Below are 23,631 nucleotides of genomic sequence, written 5' to 3' on the forward strand. Positions count from 1 at the left end.
GAATGACAGGCTCACTCACCAAAACCAGACCATGAAGCTACAGACAAATTCAAGGGGAGGGGGACAGGGAAAAGTAAATATTGGCTTGATAGTATGAATAGCATTGCCTGACTGATAGCACTGCTCACCTAGGGCTTCCATCCTGAAACCTGCTTCCTCTACGGTAAAAATGATCATCCGTGTTGGAAGGCCAACACATTACTAATATCTAACACTGAGAAGGTCTCCTCACATGCAGAGGACTAGAAAGAATGGAAAACAATTTTCTCCAATGTAATATCCACGGATGCCCTTCCCACACTTCACCTACCAGCATCCTCTCCTCTTCTCCTCATTCCTACAGGAGCCTAGACCCTTGGCATTGACCTTCTCCGGCTCACAGATACAGCAGTGGGTCATGTCAGTCTAGACCCCTTTCTTGGCTCCTCTCCAGAAACCAGCAGGTCAGCCCGGGTTGCTAAGAACATTTTTTTTGTTTTATCTCAAAGCCACTCTTACTGCAATTCATTCCACTGCACCTGATGCTTCAAGAAACTTAAACAGCATCCAACAGGGGATGAGGGGGACATATTTCACAGGGAGTCAGAAATCTCCTGCTGGAAGCACTTGCCAGAAAAATCTTGGACCAGAGTGTTATGCATTCTAAGGGATGACATTCCCAGGAGTAAACTCACGGGGTGTGTCAGCACTACACAAAAAACAACCCCGCCTCATGCTTGTGCTCTATGAACCCTGGGATCTGTTTCTGAACCTTTACAGATCTCACTTCTTCATCTGCAGTAGACAGAAAAATCATACTTCCCCATAGGATTGTTGTGGGGATGAAGTTAAATAATGTATGTCAAGCCCCAGCAGGGTGGCAGCCAGGCTTGGTGTGCTCACAGCTAGGAATGGCAGGTGCCACAAACACTGTCACTGTTCACATAGATGGAGCAGCCACTGAGGGGGGCTGCATCTACTGCAGCTCCAGGTTACCTCACAAAGCATAACTATCTTGAAAAGGAGGGTCTCCTGCTGAGGTGTGTGTGTGTGTGTGTGTGTGTGTGTGTGTGTGTGTGTGTGTGTGTATCTGAGTGCCTCTGTGTGCTTCTTGTGTGTGTATGTCAGTGTGTGGGGGGCTCTGAGTGTCTCTGTGTGTGTGTCTGTCTATGTTTCTGTGTGTGTATGTCTATGTGTCTTTGTGTATATTTATGTGTGTCTGTGTGTGTCTCTGTGTGTGTTTATGTGTGTCTGTGTGTGTGTGTGGGTGTATGTGTGCATGTCTTTGTATGTGTTTGCATGTTTCTCTGTGTGTGGGTCTTGTGTGCATGTGTGTCTCTGTGTGTCTATATCTCCATGTGTATGTGTCTGTGTAGGTGTGTCAGTGTGTGTATCTCCCTGTGTATGTCTGTGTGTGTATCTCCATGTACGTGTGTATGTGTGTGTCTCGGTGTGTTGTGTCTATGTGTATGTCTGTGTATATCTGTGTGGGTGTCTGTGTCTTCCTGTGTGTGTCTCTGTGTGTGTATGACTGTGTGTGTGTATGTGTCTGACTGTGTCTCCAAGTGCATCTGTGTCTGTATGTGTCTATCTTTGTGTGTGTGTGTGAATCTCTGTGTGTATCTGTGTATGTATGTGTCTGTATATGTCTCTGTGCATTTCTCTGTATGTGTGAGTTGTGTATACGTGTGTCTGTGTCTTCGTATGTGTGTCTGTCTATATATCCATGTATATATGTGTATTTATGTGTCTGTGTCTCCGTGTGTGTCTGTGTTTCTGTGTATGTGTCTGTCTTTCTGTATGTCAATGTCTGTGTTTGTGTACCTGTATGTGTGAGTCTGTGTGTCTATGTCTCTGGAACTGTGGGGGGGGGTCTGTGTGTCTGTGTCTCCATGTGTGTATGTGTGTATGTGTCTGTGTATGTTTGTGTCGGTGTCTCTGTGTGTATATATCTATGTGTTGGTGTATATCTGAGTCTCTCTGTGTGTGTGCCTATGTCTCTGTGTTGGTGTGTGCCTGTGGGAGGTATGAGTCTGTGTGTCTGTGTCTCTGTGTGTGTATGTGTGTGGCTCTGTGTATGTGTCTATGTGTGTTTGTGTCTGTGTCTCCATGTGTGTGTCTGTATATGTGTCTGTGTGTATGTGAGTCTCTGTGTGTGTGTGTGTCTGTGTCTTCATGTGTGTATGTCACTGTATGTGGGGGGGGTCTGTGTGTCTGTGTATCCATGTGTGTATGTGTGTCTGTGTGTCTCTGTGTGGGAGTCTGTATGTGTATGTCTTGTATGTATGTTTGTTTGTATCTTCTTGTGTGTGTGTGTGTGTCTCCGTGCGTGTGCATGTTTGCATGTGTCTGTGTGTGTCTCTCTGTGTCTATTCGTGTGTGTGTGTGTGTGTGTGTGTATGTCTGTCTGTGTCTCCATGTGTGTGTGTCTACATGTTGCTATGATTGATTGATTTATAAATAAAATGTTGATTGGCCAGTAGTCAGGCAGGAAGGATAGTGTAGGTGGGACAAGGAAGAGGAGAATGCTGGGAGGTGGAAGGCTGAGGCAGGGAGATGCTGCCAGCCGCTGCCATGAGGAGCAGGATGTAAAGTACTGGTAAGCCATGAGCCATGTGGCAAGGTTTTGATTAATAGAAATGGGTTAATTTAAGATATAAGAACTAGATAGCAAGAAGCCTGAGCTTCTTAGGCCAAACAGTTTAAATAATATAAGTGTCTCTGTGTGTTTACTTGGCTGCAGGACTGGCGGGTGAGAGAGATTTGTCCTGACTGTGGGCTAGGCAGGACCAGGAGATAACCCCAGCTACATCTACCTGTCTATGTCTCTGTGTGTGATGGGTTCTGTGTATCTGTGTTCCCATGTGTGTATGTGTTTATGTATGTGATTGTCTGTGTGTCTGTGGGGCAGGTAAGTGAGTCTGCCTGTGTGTGTGTCTGTGTCTCCATGTGTGTGTATATGTTTGTATATATTTGTGTCTCTGTGTCTCTATGTGTGTCTGTGTCTCTGTGTGTCTGTGTGTATGTGTGTGTTGTGTGTATGTTTGTCTGTGTCTGTGTGTCTGTATCTCCATGTGTGTTTGTTTGTGTGTGTCTCTGTGTCTCCGTGTGTATGTTTATGTGATTCACTTCTTATAATCCCTAGGAGCTACAGTAGGGTGACAGTACACAGATGGGGTATTAAGGTTGCTATAGACATGTCTTCAGATGTCTATGATAAGAAAAGACAGGAAAAGCTGAGGGTCCAATAAATAAGAAACTTCATTCTTCTGGGATGTCCCACTTGCCACAGATCTAATGTGGGATTTGGTAACTCCCAGAGTTGAAGCCACCATCCTGGTTAAGGGGAAGGACAAAAGGCAAGACCCACATGGACAAAGCAGCACAAAGATTGGGAAAGAAGAGCAGGAAAAAGCCAGTCATGGTGGGACAATGGAGCAATGCCTACAGACTGGCTACAGTTCCACACCCAGAAGGTCCTCTACCACAGGCACCTGTGCACACCTATGGCTTGATCTGCAAAGGGCTCCCTTCCTCTTCTGTAATTCGGATATGGTGCTAATCTGTTGAGAGCACAGATGAAATTCTAGTAATAGATGCTAACAGAAGTTAGGCACATAGAGATGGCTAATCTTGGTCTTCAACTTGACTGCATCTGAAATCAACTAAAACCCAGTCAAGTCTACATCCTATAAGGAATGCTCTTGACCAGATTATTTGAAGCAGGAAGACCCATCTGGGCCACATCTTCTATTGGAAGTTCATATAAAAGAACATGGAAAAAGGAAACTTTGATTTTTGCCCACTTGCCCTCACACTCACTGGCAAGTTCATCTATCCTGTTTCTGTGGCATTCCTTCCCAATATTAGAACCAACTCCTTCAGGATGCCTATGTAGACTGAAGACCAGCAGCTACCTGGGAATCTTCCAGGCCTTCAGTACCAGATTGGGTCTGCTGAGAAATCCAGCCTTGTGAACTGAGCCACTGTGGGATTCTCTGTCTCTCCAGTGTGAGACAACCATTGTTGAACTACCCAAGGCTGGACACATCTTGCAAGCCAATCTAATAAACCCCCTTTTAACATATATTCACTCTAAGAGGCCTGTTCCTTTGATCTATGCATGGACTGTACTCAGGCCTCTATGTGTTATTTTTCTTCATTTTGCAAAGAGATGAAGTAACTTTCCAAGGTTACCCGGACAACGAAGAGCAGAGTCAGGCTCTGACCCGCACATACAGTTAGTTTCCGAGTCTACCAAGCGATATGGAATAGCATAGTGCCTGGCATACAGGAACTAGGGCAGGGCAGAGAGGGTGGGGATTGCTTTCCTAGTCCTGTACCCAGACTGTGAGAAGAGGAAATACATCTACATACTTAATTAATCTAACCCCAAGCGCACTGCACGAGCCTCTGGTTCCCTACCTCAAATTTTAACAGCTGCTCCTTCAATGTAATGGAACGCAAATGTCTGAAGAGCTTCGAATTTTAATTATAAAAGTCCTGATGAAAATCCGAATCAACAGCTGCTCCCAGCAAGATGGCCCTTGGAGATGCCCAGTGTAGGACAGAGGGAGGGGACAAGAGGATGGAGCCCAGACAGGATGCGGATGACTGCAGCTGTCTGGGGAGCCCTGCACCTGCAGCTGTGAGCTACAGGGTGGACAAATCAGGGCAGGATGCAGCAAGCACAGGACAGACTCCCTGGGGCACATCTGTCCTCATGCCATACACCATGTGCATCTGGCACACGTCTGTGAGAGTGACAACATGGAAAGCTGACAGCAGGAGCTATGTGTGGACCCTTCTATGTCACTTTGGGCATGTAAAGCAGGGGATATGGTATACCTATCCAGAGGACTAAGGAAGGGTCAGCCAGGAAAAGAGGCAGGTGTTGGAGCAATGGCCTTCAGCCAGCTGAGAGACAGCATGTGGCAGTAACTTCAGAGCCTCCATTCTGACTAGCTTGTCTTCTCCGGTGAGAAACATCTTCCATATCTGCAGCTATTCCAGGACAGATGGTGACTCCCCACATAGAAACCTGGCCTCCTTCACTTCAAAACAGAAGAATGAAACATCCTATGAAGGTTGATATTGATTGCCAATTTGACAAGATCTAGAATTGCTTGGGAACCAAGGCTCTAATACCATCTATGAGGAAGTATCTAGATGAGGTTATGAGAGCTGGGAAGACACACCTTAATGGGGTGACACCATTCCTTGGGCAGGGGTCCTGTACTTAATAAAAAAGAAAAATCAAGCAGAGTGCCAGCATTCATTGTGACAAACTGTCTCAGATTCATGCCTCTGTAAGTTCCCCGCCGTGATGGACTATATGCCCAAACTGAGCAACAAAATAAACAAGCCTTGGTTTCTCTTCTCTGTTACTGTGACAAAATACTCTGACCAAAACAACTGAAGCATAGGAAGGTTTGCTCTGGCTCATAGTTCAAGGTCTAGGTCATCATGGTGGGGAGGTCAAGGCAGAAGGAGCTGGAAGCAGCTGGTCATGTCACATCCATGATCAGAAAACAGAGAGTGATGAGTCTCTTGTTCAGCTAGCTTTCTCCATTTTTACATACTCACTTCTCAAGCACAGGGAATGGTGCCGCCTACTTATAAAATGGATCCTCTCCAGTAAATTAACACAACCCCTCACAGGGGTGTCTAGAGACTAACTAATACCTCCTCTCCTGGGTGATTCTAGATTCTAGATTCTATCAAACGGATAATTAACATTAACCATCACATCTTCCTTCCTTCAGCTGCTTTGACAGGTGTTTTGTCACAGCAGTGGGAACCATAACCAACACACACCCTCTCCCACAGGACTGGCTTGCCAGGCATACCTTTCGGCTCTTCTCCCACCTAGCACCTTTCCCTTCCCACAGATGACTGCAATCATGGCTTTACCACAAGCTGCAAGTGCTAAAACAACAAAATATTCGGTTGTACAGGGTGGTTCTCTGAGCTGCCATCCACCATCTTCAGGAGTTCTGCTGGCTCTGCTTGCAAAACGGTGATCATTGTTGGGTCAGGTGACTGCTGACATTCACTCATAGAAGGAGGTGCCAAGGAGGGTCATGGGACCCTCACCTGAGTATCCAGTCACCCCTCCCAACCAGTTGTATGCAAGTTCTGCCCTTATTGTACATAACCTGGGGTTCTCTGGAAATGGCTAGTGGAGGGGGCTCCAGCTACACAGCCATTGGTCATCATCCTTATTGGGCACAGACCTTCCAATGTAGCTGCTTTAAGGCCACCCATGCTCCTGCCCATAATTCCTCACTATTGCTAGGTAAGCAAGCCTAGTAAACTCATGGCTTTCTCAGAGTCAACTTTGGCGAAACCTTGGGGGAAGGGGTAGATCCTCTTTACCTCTTCTCCAGAGAGTTGTTATTGTGCCACACCAATAGAAGAGCTGTTCTCTTTTGAGCTCTATCCATCCTTTTGGCAAGATGGCTGTGATTCAGCTTCTGCTGGTAGAGACGTAAGTCACTGCAAGATTCCCAGAATGAAGTCTAGGCACCTGTGTGTCAGTTTAAACATCCTGAGCACTTTCCAGAGTAACTCTCTTATAAGAAGATATTTTATGACTTACATGCAAGGATATCTGGTATAGCATTATTCATAAGTACACAAAGGAATCTGAAAGTGTTCAGCCACAATAGGAAACTGGCTAAATAGTTGTGATATACACGTGCAGTTGAAGCTCACGCTGTTATCAATAATTTAGACTTCTAAATAATCTGAAGTGTAGGGACATTACTTAATCAAACATTAAATAATAAAGCAGGATATGAAATAATCTATCATGCAAATAATTATTTCAATTGTGTTTAAAACACACAGATACATAAATATGAACAAGGAAAGGATAAAACCAAAAGCAAGCACATTAATCACCAATGTGTTCTTACACATAACTGTTACTTTTTTTCCTGTGTGCATTTTCCATTGTTCCATATTTCTTTTACCAAATATATGTATCAAATAGGAAATTTCCTATTTCTTAAATAAAAAATAATATTTTAAAGTAATGAGGCACCATACTTTACATCTGCAGTAAGCAATCTTCTGACATTTCAACATAATACTGTTATCTACAGATGTGTTGGGCTGCACTCATAGCTATCCTGAGACTCACGCCCTGGATACACAGGCTGAATACACCTGCTTTAGATGTTGACTGTCTTCAAGGCTGGTGCTATCGGAAGGTGGTAGAAACTTTAGGAGGTGAAACAGGTCCTTAGATCAATGGAGATCCTTAGATCAATGAGATTGCACTCTTGAAGGGGAATGTGAGACCCTGACCCCTTCTTAGCTCCATTTTTGTTTTCTGGTAGTTTTAGTCACTGTTCTATTGATGTGACCATGATGTGACACCATGACCAAGGCAACTCTTATAAAAGAAAGCTTTTAGTTGGCGTTGGCTTATAGTTTCAGAGGCTAAGTCCATTATCATCATGGCAAGGAGCATGGTGGCATGCAGACAGGCATGATGCTAGAGACATAGCTGAGAGTTTTACATAATGATCCAGACAGGCAGCCAGGCAAGAGGAGAGACAGTAGTCTTGGCATGGGCTTCTGAAACCTCAAAGCCCACCCCCAATGATACACCTCCTCCAACAAGGCCACACCTCCTAATCCTTCTAATCCTTCTCAAACAGTTCACCAGCTACAGACTAAGTATGCAAATCTGAGCCTATGGGAGCCACATTCAAAACACCACACTGAAGAAAACGATTTTTGTCCCACCAGTCATTATCACCATGGTTTACCATCACAAACAGGGCCTAGCAGTTATAATGTTCAACCTTCAAATCTGTGAGCTGAATTGATCTTTTCCTCTCTATAAGGTAGTTATCTCGGACATTTTATTACTGTCATGGGAAGATGACTAACATGGGAGCATAGAGAAATTAGGTAGAGAGAGACAGCACTTGGACCTGATGAAAATCAGAGCCAGTGTCAGAGAAAATTTTCCTTATTCTAACAGCCCTCAGAGCCAAAATGATGGGCAGATTTTCCTCTTAAATAAAATCTGAAAAATAATATTTGATTTGAGGCTTGTTGGAATACAAGTGTCCTCAGCTCTTACAAGCATATGTCAGAGAAGCCACTCAAGAACAGACCCCTCAAGGATTAGCAGTTTCCATGACAATGTGTTAGCAAATCATTTAGTAAATACTTGAAATTTCTCCTGCACTGTTTGATTGTGCGTGTTGGAATGGTCTGACTCATGACAGTAAGTTCTACATCCTCAGATTAATGCCTGAGTAGCCTGAAAAAAGTGGTCCCCAGATTGGGAAGTCTTCCTCTAAACTGCTACTTTCAGCATGCCTGGAGCCCATTGCAGCAGGAAGTCTTTTAGATAAGTTTAAGTATCAGCTCCCTATACTTGCTTCTCACAAAGCAGGGAAAGGGACACCAAGCCTGGGAGCTTGGTAATAGTGAGAAAGATGGGCCCTACTTTGTAGGGTTCTCAATACATCTGATCCCAGCAGGCAACGTCAGGTCAATGAAAACCACCTCACAAGCCCACTGGTCCCCTCTCTGACAGCAGCATCATCAGCTGGGATTCCTGCCAGTGCAAAGGTGCCTTTTTTTTTAAAAAAAAAAAAAAAAATTGGGCTAAATTCTTTTCTCTATGAAGTCTTATCAAAGGAATTTGCTTCATGACAACAGTCAACTTATGGATAAATAAGGAAATCGTGTCTAAAAGAACCAGCCACCTGGCCCTGAACACTTGTTTTAGGATGCATTTAATGGTGCCAGTCAAGGCTCCTCTCTGTCTGCCTTGTGTCCCCACATGCATATCCCCTGTGACTTCTCCTCTCTACGAGGAGACAAAGCTTGTACAACAGCAACACAATTTACCTTGTAGAAAGCTGCATGATACACCTGCCAAATAAATGAGTCAGCTTAGGAGAACTGTTGTACCTGCTATATAGAGCTTGACAGGAAACACCCGTCTTCAAGCTGTTTGGATGAGACAAGCTACTTCACCTGAGCCCCTCCTCTTTGGCCACCACCATCTACATCCCTAGTGGTACCTTCATTCAGAGGACCAAGTCTTAGGTCTGGGTCAGGAATCAGGAGTCAGACAGGGAGATGGGCAGGGTCTTGACCTGGCTTGTAACCCCAGCCCCCCCACCCCACACCCAAATATGTAAGTTGGGGATGTAAGTCTCAGTGGGGTCACATTTGGAGTTTGGCTTTTAGGAGGTAATTAAAGTTGAGTGAGGAATAAGGGCAGGGCCTTAACAGAAATGATGGCAGAAGGGGAAAGCGGAGAAGACAGAGGAAGAGGAGAAGGAAGATGGAAGGAGGGGACAAGGAAGGGGAGGAGGAGGGGACACAATCTAGGAGAACAACAGGAAGAGAGAGGGAAGAGATCCAGGAGAAGAGGGGAAGGAGGAAGAGGAAGGAGAAGTAGAGCAAAGGGAGGAGGAGACTGTGGAAGAGAGCTCTCTCTTACTACATGCCCATATGGGGTCTCAGCAGAAAGGCAACTGACTGCCAAACAGGGAAAGAGCGTGTACCAGAAACTGCATTAGCCAGATCAGTGACATGGGAGTCTGAGAAAACAAGTGTGTGGTTTCAGCCATCTAGCTTATAGATCTTGCTGGGTAGCTTCAACTGTGTAAGAGCAGCAGATGCTAAACAGTGGGCATCACTGCTTCCTGCAAGCTGGAGGACTACCTCATGGGCTCAGATGAGGACAGGGATCTGTGGGGAGCAAAGGAGGAAAGAGACCACTCTGCATTCTGCTCAGAACGAAGATGGGCTGCTACTCTCCTTAAGGCAGCTTCTAGAGCCAGAGAGAGGGAGAGAGGCAGATGGGGAGAGGGGAGAGAAGGAGAGGGGGACGGGGAGGGGCACTGCTGGCAATCCTACCAGAGGACACAGCACAGGGACTCCACAAATTTTTGTTAAAGGAATGATATGTTTTCCATCTAACTGGAAACCTAGCACGCCCATATACAACACACAGCTGCTTAGCAGCAGGAAGGGGGGGCAGGGGGCAAGTGAGCTGCTGGTATCAGACCAGCCATGCCTTGAGATGACAGAGTCAAAGTCCTGTCTGCATTTTTCCTGATTGCAACCTGCCAGTTCCACATACTGACTAGAAACTCCTGCCTAGGACCAGTGACAGCTCCTTCATTCACGGATGTCACATGCAAGCCTGGGGTGGGCACAAGTCTTTACACAGTTTACCATTTCAGAGGGGGAAAAACACTCTTAGAAGGGTAGCTGTTACAATTAGACAGCCAATACCTCTCATAAGACACGTGCCCTGTCAGAGTCTGGCTTCTATGGAGGTTATAGAAAAGGGTCCCAGTCTTCAAAAAGTGGCCAGCATGTGTCTCAGGCAAAAACAGACAAGAGAGTGAGTCCAGAAAAAGGAGCACAAATGCTGGTATGGGCTGTTTTTAGAAGTTCTGGTTGAGCTGAAGAGATGGTTCCGCGGGTAAGAGTACTGACTGCTCTTCTAGGGAACCCAGGTTCCAGTCTCAGCACCCACGAAAGAGAGAGAGAAAGAGGAAGAAGGAGGAAGAGGAAGAAGGAGGAGGAGAAAAGAAAGAAAGAAGAAAGAGAGAGAAAAAATATTTCTTAGTTGGGTATGGTAGTGCATGTCTTTAATCCCAGCTCTTGGAGGTAGAGGCAGGAGGATCTCTGTGAGTTGGAGATCAGCCTTTCTACAGAGCGAGTTCCAGGACAGCCAGAGCTGTTACACAGAAAAATCCTGTCTCAAAATAACAACAAAAAACAGAGAGAGAGAGAGAGAGAGAGAGAGAGAGAGAGAGAGAGAGAGAGAGAGAGAGAGAGAGACTTCTTAGCCAGGTATGGTGGTGCATACCTTTAATCCCAGCACTTGGGACACAGAAGCAGGCGGATCTCTGTGAGTTTAACAATAGCCTGGCTTAGAAAGTAAGTTCTGGACAGCCAAGGCTATTAAACAGAGAAATCCTGTTTCAAATAATCAAAAAAAAAAGAGAGAGAGAGGGAGCAAGGGAGGGAGAGAGAGAGAGAAGAAAGAAAGAAAGAAAGAAAGAAAGAAAGAAAGAAAGAAAGAAAGAAAGAAAGAAAGAAAGAAAGAAAGAAAGAAAGAAAGAAAGAAGGAAAGAAAGAAAGTTCTTGTTGAGCTGATGAGATGAACTACAAGTGGTGTGAGTGATGAGAAGAAGTGGAGGGAGCCTCTCTCTCATCAATGTCTCCTCCCACAAAGCACAAATAACAAACCAGAATCCTACCAGAGTCCAGTTTGGGGAACTAATGAGTAGATTAGGCTTACTTAAAAGAGCTGGGTGAGGAGTTTACCACAGGAACACAAATGAACCCCAACAGCCATGCTGGAAAGTCTCCAAACATTGATGAAGACTTCCCCTCAATTACTTAGATGGAGTCCCTCCTTCAGCTAACCTTCCACACAATACTAGGGCAGAATGACACACAGCTAGCTGTGGGGTACAGGATGGGGAGTGGCTGAGATCAGGTGATGTTCCAGTGACCCCCTCATACCACTTCAATGATAGGGCCTGTCAACAGTAAGCAGGCCAGATTTTCACTAAGTAATCACATGCGCTCTGATGAAGATGATTTCTGCTGCACTCAGGACAACCTTATACAATGATCTCTTCTCTCCAACCCTGGCTGGGGCTCATCTCACAATGCCCTCTTCTCCCATAGATCTTTAGCTTGCCACCTACCAGCATGGTTTACTTATCTTCTCAAAAAAAATTTACATTGTTCCTCTCTTGTCTCCTACAGATGGAACCTTAGCCTCCCACCCACCCTGACCCCTCACCATACCATATTGCAGTTTATATATATAACATATATATGTTATATATATATATATGTAACATATATATGTTTGCCTTAAACTTGTTTTTCCATAAACAACTTAACAAGAACCCTAGGATCTTCTTTGACTGTATTTCCTTAGCACCAAGCACGATGCCGGGCACAAGGTAAGAATGGTGATTACTTGCCAGTCGACTGTTTAGATGATTGATTGATCAAACTTACCTCCTCCAAACCCTTCCACATGAGAATATATTTTCCTCAAAGTTTTTAGCCATTACAAATGACAGACAAGATGCTTCTCTGAATTTCTGAACACTTATCTCAAAGCTTTCTGTTTCGTCTACCTGCTCGAGCGGCCGATGGGCTGAGCCTAGGTGATGTTTCTGTCAGCGTGCCCTTCTTTTCTGTTGATTTACTTTAAAATGCAACTCGGTGATTTCAAGTTTGAAGAAGAATGCAGCCTCGTCTCCAGTCTGTCCTCAAACATCTATCACTAGCCGGCTGAGGAGATGTGACTGTCATCTCCCCAACCCAACAAGATGATTTTTCTCAGCCACAATGCAAGCCCAGTGAGCCATACAATCGTGGTGAATTTCCTATCAGCTCAACATCCTGTGCCATTTTTCAGAGAATATGATTCTATCTGAAAGTAAGTGCATCAGTCTGGAACACATTTTCCCCCAATGCCTAACTCTCAGCTTCCTATAAATACCAGCTGGCCTTCTGGGCAGCGACATGCCTTGGAATAATCAAACAGGTCTCACTGATGGCTTGGCCTTGAGCAGTGTCAGAAGGTGCTGAGAATTTACATGCCTTATCATGGCATTGCTAACGGGGTCTCAGACACTTTGCTGAGCCTGAAGTTGTGTCAAACACCTGTGCCTGGAATCCCACAGATGGGAGAAAAAGAGAGGGAGGGAAGGAAGGGGGGCAAGAGGCTGGGGAGAGGGGATACTGACTGAACAAATGTATTGCAGATTAGAGAAAACAGAATTTAGAGAAGAATTTAATTCTTCTAGTAAAAGAAAACAGTTTCCACTGGGTAAAGTAGAAACCAGAAGTGTATTTGCTACTTAACTGCTGTGTAACAAACTGTCCCCAGAATGTATTAGCAGTGAAAACAATAAACATTTATTATTTCAGAGTTTCTACTGTCAGGATTGTAGGCAGAGCTAGTCAGGTCCTCCGTTTCAGTGTCTCATAAAGCCTCAACTGAGATGTGCGCCAGGGCTGCAGCCTTCTGCAAAGGCTCACTGGGAAAGCACTGTTCCCTCACGTGGCTGGTGGGCTGTTGTCGGTCCATATGGACCGGTAGAATCCCACCTGGGTTCTTAATGAGCAATTGTTCAGAGGCCCCATGTCACTCACAGAGCCCTGCAGAGTATCTTACTGCATGCTAACTTTCTTCATCACAGTGAGCAACAAAGAAGGCAGAGAAAAGGGCCTACAAGAGGGAGCTAACAAGACAGAAGACCCAGTCTTTTGAGGCATCTTTGTAGAAGTGATATCTTATTATTTTTCTTGGCCACATCACATTTTTACAAATGCATCTCCAGGTCCAGTCCAGACTGGAGGGGAAGGAGGTATGAGGGTACAAACATCTGCAGATGGAGATTATCAGGAGCCATTTCACAACCTCCTTCCTCAGAAAATTTTCTGTAGAAACTGAGCACAGTGATGCACACCTGTCATTCCAGCACTCAGGACACTGAGGAAGTGGGATCTCAAGTTCCAGACTGGTCCAGGCTGCACAGTAAATCCTTATCTCATCCCCTCTCCCCCAAAATAAGAAAAAACAAAACACAGAATCAAAAAATGAATGCCCAGTAGGACCCTGAAAGGGAGATGGGTGTAACACATCAGTATAGAACCTCCCTTGCTCATGAGACCCTAGGTATGATCCCCTGAATCTCTAGAGGGACAGAAAGAAAAACCAGGAAGAGCAGGAAGGAAGTCACCGGAACCTCTTGCCGAAGGCTTGGAACATATTATTTTAGAGAGTCACTCATTCATTTCAACAAGTATTTCACAGGTGCGACTGCAGACCATGCACTGTTCTAAACGCTAGGTGAGTGAAACCATGATCAGAACATGTAGAAATTCCCCCTCTCGCTGAGCTCATATTCTGAACAAAGAAAGACAGAAAATAAGATACTCACTGTGCCAAACACTGCTGGTGGCTATGGGGAAATCAAAGCCAGGAGAAAAACACAGAGTGCTATGGTTTGGATCTTAAATTTCTCCCAAAGGTCATGTACTATAGGCTTGGTCTCCAGTCTGTGCTACCATTGGTTGGTGGTGAAACCTTTAGCAGGATGGGCCAAGGGGAAGTGAGAACCTTGGGGAAGTGTTCTTGAAAGGAAGATCAGACCTAAGCCCCTCTTCCTGGCTCTATCTGCTTTCTGGCCACTGTAACCATAAGCAGCTTTCCCTGCCTCCTGTCCCCTGCTAGGGTGCTCTGCCTTGCCATGACCCCAAAACAATGAGGCTAGTCATTCACAGATTGAAACCTATGAAATTATGAGCCATGATAAAACCTCTACTTTTTATTACAGTAACAGAAAGTTTATGAACATAGCGAGGTGTGGCAGGATCATAGGTTGCAAAAAGTAGCATGTATCTAAGCAAAACCATGGAAAGCATTCAGGGAATAGCCATGTGGTTATCTGATGGGAAGGCATTCCAGACGGGATCAGATGCAAAGATCCTGAGGCAGGAATATGAAGTCAGTGGGGCTGGAGTAGAGTGAATGAAAGATGGAAAACAGTGGGTATAAAGCAAAGCAGATCATGTAAGGACTCCTAGGATTATAAGGACTTTGACTTTTTAAAAAATACTTTGTGTTTATCCTTTGAAATTTTAATAGGTGTATACAACACATTTTGATAATATCCACCCCACCATCTTCCTCCAGCTTCCCCTAGACATCCCTCAACACAGCTCCCTTCCAATCCCACATCCATGCTACTTTTATTGATTAACTCACTGAGTGCAGATAGTGACACATAGCACCTGGGGCTATACATTGGAGCATGGGCAACTAGCCAGCAGCCAGAGCCCCAAAGGGAAACCACTCACCCTCCCTCAGCAGCCATCAGGTGGATCTCAGAAGGCCCTTTCCCATCCAGGCTGGAATTTTTAACTGGTTTGATTATGTTCAGGTAACCACAGCTGCTCTTGGTTCATGTATGTAACAGCCATGGAATGTCTGCAGACCAGCAATTCACAGGACTCTTTCCCGTTGTCTGGCTCTTATATTCTGGCTTTTCTTCAGCAATGACCCCTAAGCCCTGGGTTGGGAGAGGTTGCTATAGATGACCCACCGATGGCCGAGCACTCTGAGTCACCATAAACTGTGGCAGTCCCAGCTGTGGTTAGGGAAGCTTCTTTGTGAAGTTGGTAGTAGTTAATACAGAGATTTATAGCAGGACTGACTTTTTGAGCTCAATGAGACAAAGCGCTGCTGGAGGGCCTGGGATGGAGAAGTGGTGTAACCACCTTATGGCTTACCATGCCTCCTCTGAGTATTGGGTGGAAATATTGTCATGGGGTACAAGGGTAGAAAGAGTGGTCTCGGCCTGGAGGCTGAGTCTCTCTTCTAGCTGAGGTGTCACCCACAGGGACAGTGGAGAGGAGATGCAGATCAACTCTTCATATATTTTGCAGGCATTGTCAGGGATTTGCTCAGGGGCTGGATGTAGAATGTGACCACTGGAAAGAAATCCAGGAAGGTCTCAAGTTTGAGACATAGTAGGTAACACTGAGCCTATAGAGGTTGAGAGAGAAGAGTGAGATTGGAGTGTGGTGACACAGAGCTTGGAAAACTAAGAGACCAGGGCATGGGATCTTGGGTCTGGGCTCTGCATCAGGGTGATCTTCCAGACACAACCTGCATGGCATACTTCTGCTCTTTCACTGTAGCTGCACATGTGTGACTCTTCCCAAGTCATATGCTTAAGCAACAGCCTGACCGTGCACGCAGGGTCACCTGCTTTCCTATCCCATGGAGCATACAACTATGTGAGTCAGTTTCCTATTGTGAAAGTAAGAAAGATATTAGAAGGCAAAGTACTTCAAATCAGCTCACAGTACACATCTGCCTTGTGTTAGACCGTGTTCCGGTACCTGTATGTATACATCTGGGCTGGGGCTCCCAGGATCTCCAGCAATTGGAAAGTTGCAGCACTTTCCCTGCGTGCCTGTTTCTCTGTGTTAAGATTCTCATAAACAGGAGTTAAATCTGTAACTCTAGTACTACAGTTACCATGAGCAACACAACCTCTGCCTGAATATGTTTAATGTTGGGGACCTTACTACCCCACGAAGCTGCCATTCCACAGCTGAAAGTCCTCCCCTATGACTACCAACCCAAACTGATCCTATAGTTACCATCCACTGGCTCCATCTCTCTTCTAAGCCTCAGAGAGTTGAGAATTGCTTCTAAATCCCCACTCCATGCTAGGAGTACTAACAAAATAGAGAAAATCTGAATCATGTTTATGATGCACCCTTGGTAAAAGTGTTTACACAAACATTACTTTGCTCACCATCTGCAATGCCTAAAGATTAATTGCTAAATATTATCTCTCTACCAACACCACACTGAACAGTGAACTACAAAGCCCTTCCTGATTTTTTTTATTATTTCACCCTATTTATTACTCAACCTGCACATGAAGACAGTGAGCTTTACAGAAGTTTCCACTTCAAAAACACCTTGAAGTAATTAGTGTCAAAATATAATTTCCAAATCAGAGTCAGATCATGACTCATAATGACCTAAAATATGCTAAGATTTTTATTATATCGCTTATCACTAAGGATGAGGAAGATGTTGCAGTAGTCCAAAAGAAAACCTGATGAGCAGACAGAGCTATAGATCAGAAACAGTGAAGTAGATGTGAAAATGGAAGTGAACATTTTCAGGTAGGAAGAATGGATAGTTTGGCTGAACCTCTAGTATATGAGACAGATCATACAGAACAGTTCTCTATGACTCAGAGGGGTATTAAATAGATTACATAAGCTCAAAAATCAGAAAACCAAGAGCGATGTCCCCCAGTCTACAGCTAGACAACCAGAGATTTCCATTAAATCACACATTTCCCCTACTCACTAGACTAGCCAGTGGGTTTTTTGTTTGTTTGTTTGTTGTGTGTGTTTTGATTTTCCTTTTCTTCTTTTTTTTTTCCTTTTTTCTTTTTTTGCTTGTTTGAGGCTTTTAGTCATTGTTTGTTTTTTTCTTTGTGGCTGTGGCAAATCTTTGGTTTATTTTGGCTGACCATGTCAGGGCTGTCAGTTCCTGGTCACTTGGCTCTACACTTCTGAGCCTAAGGGACGACGGGACATCATGGCAGAGAGTAATTGGGAGGACAAAGCAGCCCATACCATGGTTGACAGGAAGCAGAGACTGTGACAGGAAGGGGCCAAGGCCAAGAGAATTCCTTCCAAGAGAAGCAGCTCAGTGACTCCCCACATTTCCTCTTACAGCCTACTTCTCATTCCACAGGAGTTGTGCTGGGGGTTTCAGCCTGGCTTCCCTCCCCCACAGCTCATCAGAGAGGGCTCCATTGTGCAGTGAAAGGAGGCAAGGGGGTTATGCATGTTTTGGGGTTTTCTGAACGCCTATAGTGTTTCAAAAGCCCCTTTGTTCTCTCTCTCTCTCAATAGTTGCTGTGTCTTACGGAATTATAAATTTTTGTTCTTCCTATTGCATTAGTAGTTTAGGAGGGGGGAAAAAAGAGAGGAATGGAAAGAAAAAGAACCAATTAAAAAATAAAGTTCTTAAGCTTGCAAGCAGCATTTATAAGAACTTCACTGGTCTAACCTGCCCTTACTGCCAGCAGCTGAAACAGGAGCTTCCTTGAGAGGTGAGCGATAAAAAACCATTTAGTACTTGATCTCCAGAGATGCTTTCGTCAACTGGCTTTCTCCCTTCACTGCAGTCCCTGGGTCCTGTATAATCCATAGAAAAAGGAGACACGAGGACACATTTGCATGGGTCAGGCCTCTTATTAAATGAGTTTTTCCCAAATGCCAATGTTCAGCACACTGATGGAGAAATGCTTAAATATTTCATCAATTTCAATGGGATGTCAATTTCTCCTGCCAGGCAAAGTGGCCTTCCAGGATAATCTGTAGTGAGGTAGGGGAGAAGCCAATTCCAAAACAGAATATGATTCTGACTCATTAAGCTTTCATTCCACAGGCTGTTCATCCACCCCTTCCACTGCACCCATGTGGCTACCAACTCTGGCTCAGAAACTAGAAAAAATAAAGGTTCCCCTTTTGGCATGTGCATGCATGTATTGCATATGTACATATGTGTAGGCATGTTTACATGTGAGAGGGTTCATCTATATGTGTGGGAATGCATATACCTGTGCATGTGGAGGCCAGACGTTGGCACTGAATGTCTTTCTTGGTAACTTCCCACATTATATATTGAAGGAGCGTCTCTCACTTGAGCCAAGAGCTGGCCACTTCTGCTAGTCTAGCTAGCCAGCTTGTCAAAGGGAATGCCTACCTCTCCCCCTGGACACTGGAATTAGGTGGGACACCAAGCTCATGCCACATCTTCATGAGTTCTAGGATCCAAACTCTGATCCTCACACTTCTTGGGCAAGCACTTTACCCACTGAAGCCTCTGCCAAGCCTCAGTCCATTCCTGTTTGTCTCTCCTCTCATTCTCTTCTTCTCCCCTTCTTCATGAGATCAGTGTTTGTCTTATGAATGCCTATATCCAGTGTCTTGCTCAGAACCTGGCCCATAGTCAGTACTAAGGCAATATTTGTTTAGCCAAATTGAAATCCACCGACTCATTTTTCATTCACTCATCCAACATTTACTTGATCCCTACCATACAGCAAATTCTTGAGCCAGGAGCTGGGCCATGGCAGAAAATCAAACAAGGTTTTGGCCTTCAAAAGGCTTCAATTTTAGAAAGAGAGGGAGGCAATAAACAAACACTTGAATAAATGACATCATTAATAAATAATCTGATTTTATGTAGAAATAGGGATCTGAGGGAAAAGGATGTTGATAAAATGTTGAGAGGCAGTGGAGGGGGGTCAGATCACTCCTCCTACCTTCGACCATTGGAGCTTCATTGCCAGTCTGCTCTGAGTAGCTGCCTGTCTTCTCATAGAGCACTTGTTGGATCAGTGGAGGAAGCTAAACAAAGCAAATTGTCTCCTCTCAATGCCATAACCCTGCCACTCGCTCAAGAACATGAAGGGAAATACACCAGCATTACTGGTCACCAGCCATGGTGCCAGGCCTTCAACAAGTGTTTGTCTGATTTAGTCTTTAAAATATAATCTTCCCAAGGATAAACCTTACTTTGCTCTTGTCTCATCACTGGAAATATTGATGTCATAAGTCACTGAAGTTGCCCAAGATCACCTATCCACAAAATAGTGAAATCAAGATTGGCATCCCATTCCCTTTCCCTCTAAAACTCACATTTTATGTCCTTCATCATACCAGCCCTGGGCCTGAAGCATCATTCCAGACACAGTAGAGGCCATCAAATGGTCAGAGATCAGCGTTTAATGTTCTCAAAGAGATCCCAAGCTCACTGGGTAAATGAATGTATTCACATTGTTATAACCAAGGCGAAGAAGAGAGATAAAAAGTGATGGGCTGGGATGACCAAAAAAGCAATATGAAAGAGTGAAATAGGTCCATAAAAATGGGATGGACTTGGAAAGCAAAGAAGAAACTGGAGGAGAGACAGGAAACTGTTCATATAGTAGAGCATCCACAGTACATCATGCATATGAAAGATGTAGAGACACATGTGACCTCTGCTCTATGTGAAAGAATAGAACCCACTCAAACTCACAAGAAAACTAGAATATAACATGCATCCCCCTAGACAAGAGTTTAGACACCTACAAACATGGTCAGAAAATGAAAACGTACATCTCATGAAGCCTGCTTCACTTCACCACTAAACAGTGACAACATTTTGGTGGGAGGTTCCACTTTGGCTTTGCCACATTCCACCAGTGTTCTAAGTGAGCTACAATCTTACCAAAATAAAAGTGCAGTAAAGAGCTTCATAGCCTACTCCGTTGAGAGCACCATAATCTCTCAGACCTTCAGCTCCTTCATCAGTAAGAGAAGAGGCAAACCAAAGACGTCAAAGTCATTGTTAAGACTGACCGATATCAGCACATGGAAGGCTGTCTAGGGCCTACCCCACACCAGGTACAAATGTCATTTTCAATCTCCCTCCACTCCCTTTGGCTCATTTGCATAAAAGGTATACTCTCATGCAGAAACTCAGCTACTAACTTCTTCTCTATATATCTTCTTTTAGTACATGCATCCAGTGAGTATTAGCCAATTTTCTAACTCATCAAACCATTCATATCTATCCTTCCCTTCCATTCCCATGACCCCTAACCCAGTCATCCTCTATGACTTCCTAGATTATGTCTATGCTTCAGGTTTGCACTCTCTAGTCCTCCTGAGCCATGGATCATTTTTCCTAAAACACCCATAAATGATGCCTCTGTGGTACAGCAGAGGAGAATGATAATACTTGAACTTTGTAGGTTTCTCTTATAGGACCTGGTCAGCCATGGAGTCCTTGAGTTACAGAAGGACTGGTAGAGAAACAGAAAATAGAAAACTATGCTAAAGTTGATTCACTGTGTGCAACGGTTGTAAAATCTACATTATTTTTGGTATTAGTATTAGATTTTGGGTATCACATGTTTAACTAGCATCAACTTCAGGGGCCCCATGCATGTTCTGGGAAAGGTCACATCAAAGGTACTTCCTAAGAACTTTACAACCAAGAAGTCACTCCTTATCAAACCCAGAAAAACACAAGCCCGCTGCAGGAGACAGAGAGAAAAACAAAGTTCAGAAGAAGGAATATTTGGGCTGCAGAGTCACTATGCCATGAAGGTCGGGAATGGAATAAAATATGCCACCTTGAGGAAGCAATATCCTGAGAAAACAGCTATGCAAGTCCTGACTCCAAAGATGTCTTGCCCCAAAGATATTTTGCAAATGGGAATGGGTGAGGCAGGACCAAACTGGATGGAAAGAAATGAAATGGAAAAGTAGAGGATGAGGCATTCAAGGGTCAAAAAGACAAGTCATCTATTTGTCCAACACAACCACAGCATCAAGAGAAGTATGTGTACCTACCAACAATCATCTTCAAATGTGATGTTTTTAGCTGGGAGATGACTCAGCTTAATTTTCCTCTAGGGAATCCTTTCACATCCAAAATTACAGGCTGGAAATCTCTATACTCTCTTAATGGACTTTAAAGTTCTGCAGCTGTATGACTTGGAGTATGAAGTCAAGATGAAGACCAAAGTCTCTATTCTCCCTCTCATATCCTTGCCACTGAACATAGGACTCTGCACTGAGGGAGTGTGAGTTACTTTTCTCCTCCCTGCTTTGACAAAATGTCTGATAAAAGCAACAATAACATGGAAGGGTTTGTTCTGACTGACAGGGAGAAGGTCCAGTCCATCATGGAGAGAAAGGTGGGCCATGAGGAGTATGAGGCAGCTGCTCACTAGTGTCTACAGTCAAGAAACAGAGAGAGACAGATTGTGGTCCACAGCTCACTTTCATGGTGAGTTGTCTATTCTAGGTTAAGCCTCTCTAGAAATACCCTCACACACAGACCCCTGAGTTTGTCTTCTAGATGATCCTAAATCCCACTGACAGGATTAACTGTCATAGTGAGCACGCTTGGGGACAGGATCACTGGTTCTCAGTTGAGGTGCCATAATTTGAATTCTACCCCCAATATTTGTGCCTAAATGACCTCAGGATGTGGCCAACTCTTCCAAACCCATTATTTCATATCCAAAGTAGGAACAATGATGATACCAACCTCTTCAAGTTGGCAGATAATTCCAGTAACTGAAACATCTTGATTATTTGGGAATCCCCTATTTTATGAGAACTGTTGCTATTAACATTTTTATTTTGAGACAATGTCTCACTCTATAGATCTGCCTGCCTCTGCCTCCTGGGTGCTGGGATTAAAGGTGTGGGGCACCATGCCTCGCTTAGTAACTATTTTTGTCAGGGCTCCATAAATACTTGTTGAATAAATGAAAGGCCAGCATTAACTCCATGTTCAACACAGCAGCAGAGCCTTGCTTGACACACACACATTTGAGTAGCACTTCCACTCTTCATGAAAAGGGCCCCTGACTAGTTGCTATTTACAGTTTTTTCCTTGGCATTCATTTCAATCATCTGTTTGTTTAGATAATGACAAGGAGGAAGGGCCCTTCAACAGAGCTTCACTCTCCTCCAAGATTCCCATTTCAAGAACATTCAGGCTGAATTGTCTAGCTGCCAAAAAGACTGAAGTTCGGAAAATACCACGGTTGTGGAGGTGTCCCAAGACAACTCAGACACCCAGTGAGTATCATCCCTGAAAGAGAGATCAGAGTTCATCAGCTACTGAAACAGCCTCAACTGATTCAAAGCCAGCCAGCCTTGAGATGGGCGTGGGATGATGGGCTGAACCTTCTGGAGGACTTAGGTCCAACACTTGAAGCTCTGCACATGAGACACACTGTCTCAGGAAAGTGCTCCTCTTGGGAGCCTCTGCTGTCCCTAAGCCTCCCCCAGGTACCTGACTTTGGGCAGCTGTCTACCTCTCCTAAAGCATCTTGACCATCAAAGTGGCTTCAGGGCTCTGGAAGCATGTATTGTCTGCAGAGCACACACACACACACACACACACACAGAGAGAGAGAGAGAGAGAGAGAGAGAGAGAGAGAGAGAGAGAGAGAGAGAGAGAGAGAGAAAGGTTGGTTCTCCAGCTTCCTTCTCCTGCATCTTCTGCATTCCCTGAGGTCATCTGCTACCTTACACATCACTCAGGTAATACCAGCTCAACTCAATGACCACCTGGAAAGTGCCTAAACCATTGATGCTCCAAAAGCAGGGCCATAAACTGACCCTCCCATAGTAGGGGCAACTCACAGGTGACATGCAAGGAAGAGGCAGATTCTCTACGCCCCCCCCCCACACACACACCGGGAACATCATCCATGCTCACGGGCCCATCATCTCCACACTAAGTTGTAAAGAAACAAGTGAGGGAGAATAAGAAAGATTTCACAGTGTAAGATCCTGGAGCTGGAAAGGCCCAAGGAGCTTCTGTTAGGACTTCTGTCCACCAAAGCAGACAAGCAAAGCAAGTATTGATGTGACCATAGCAACAAATACAGCCACGGAAAATGATTTTTTTTTTTTTTTTGTCCACTAGTGAAGGTCTCCAAGCCATTCTCTCTCACAGCAATAATGCCTTTCAGGTAATAAAAATCCCATCACACCACTGCCTTACATTGTCTTCCTTGGGAACAGAATGAAATATAAAACACCTTGGAATGACTGACTAGGCAGCCAATGAAGAGCACACTCCCTCTACTTCTCACTGATATTCACTCAGTTCCTAGAGAGGCCATGTTCGCTAGCACCCCTTGGCCTTCGTTAGGCTATGCTCTCCTCTAGTAAAGCTCCCTGAGGCTTTACCAGCATTGCCAGCACCTTCTCTTCTATCAGGCCTCAGTTTACTTTTCTCCTTGCAGAAGCCTGTCACAATCTCCATGTTAACAGCCCACACACTTGGTGACTTTTTATCTTAAGCACTTGTTCATTTTTAATCATAATATGCAATTGCATGTGTCTTTGATGCGCACCAGCACATAAGCTTCATGACAAAAGAGGATGCTGCTGCCCGTGCCGGGCACTTAACAGAAACTTACTGACTCACTCACTGACTGACTAATTCACTGAATGAATGCATGAATGAATAAATGAATGAACAAACGAAGCCAT

The 23,631-nt window shown here is 44.5% G+C and overlaps 1 protein-coding gene across 11 annotated transcripts in view; it reads right to left on the reverse strand.

The window, feature by feature from the left end:
• The window catches only part of Ptprt (protein tyrosine phosphatase receptor type T), a 1,105,165-nt gene that overhangs the window by 847,312 nt on the left and 234,222 nt on the right, over window positions 1–23,631 (reverse strand). The window lies entirely within an intron of this gene.

Source organism: Peromyscus leucopus, chromosome 4 (assembly GCF_004664715.2).
Source record: "Peromyscus leucopus breed LL Stock chromosome 4, UCI_PerLeu_2.1, whole genome shotgun sequence".
NCBI lineage: Eukaryota > Metazoa > Chordata > Mammalia > Rodentia > Cricetidae > Peromyscus > Peromyscus leucopus.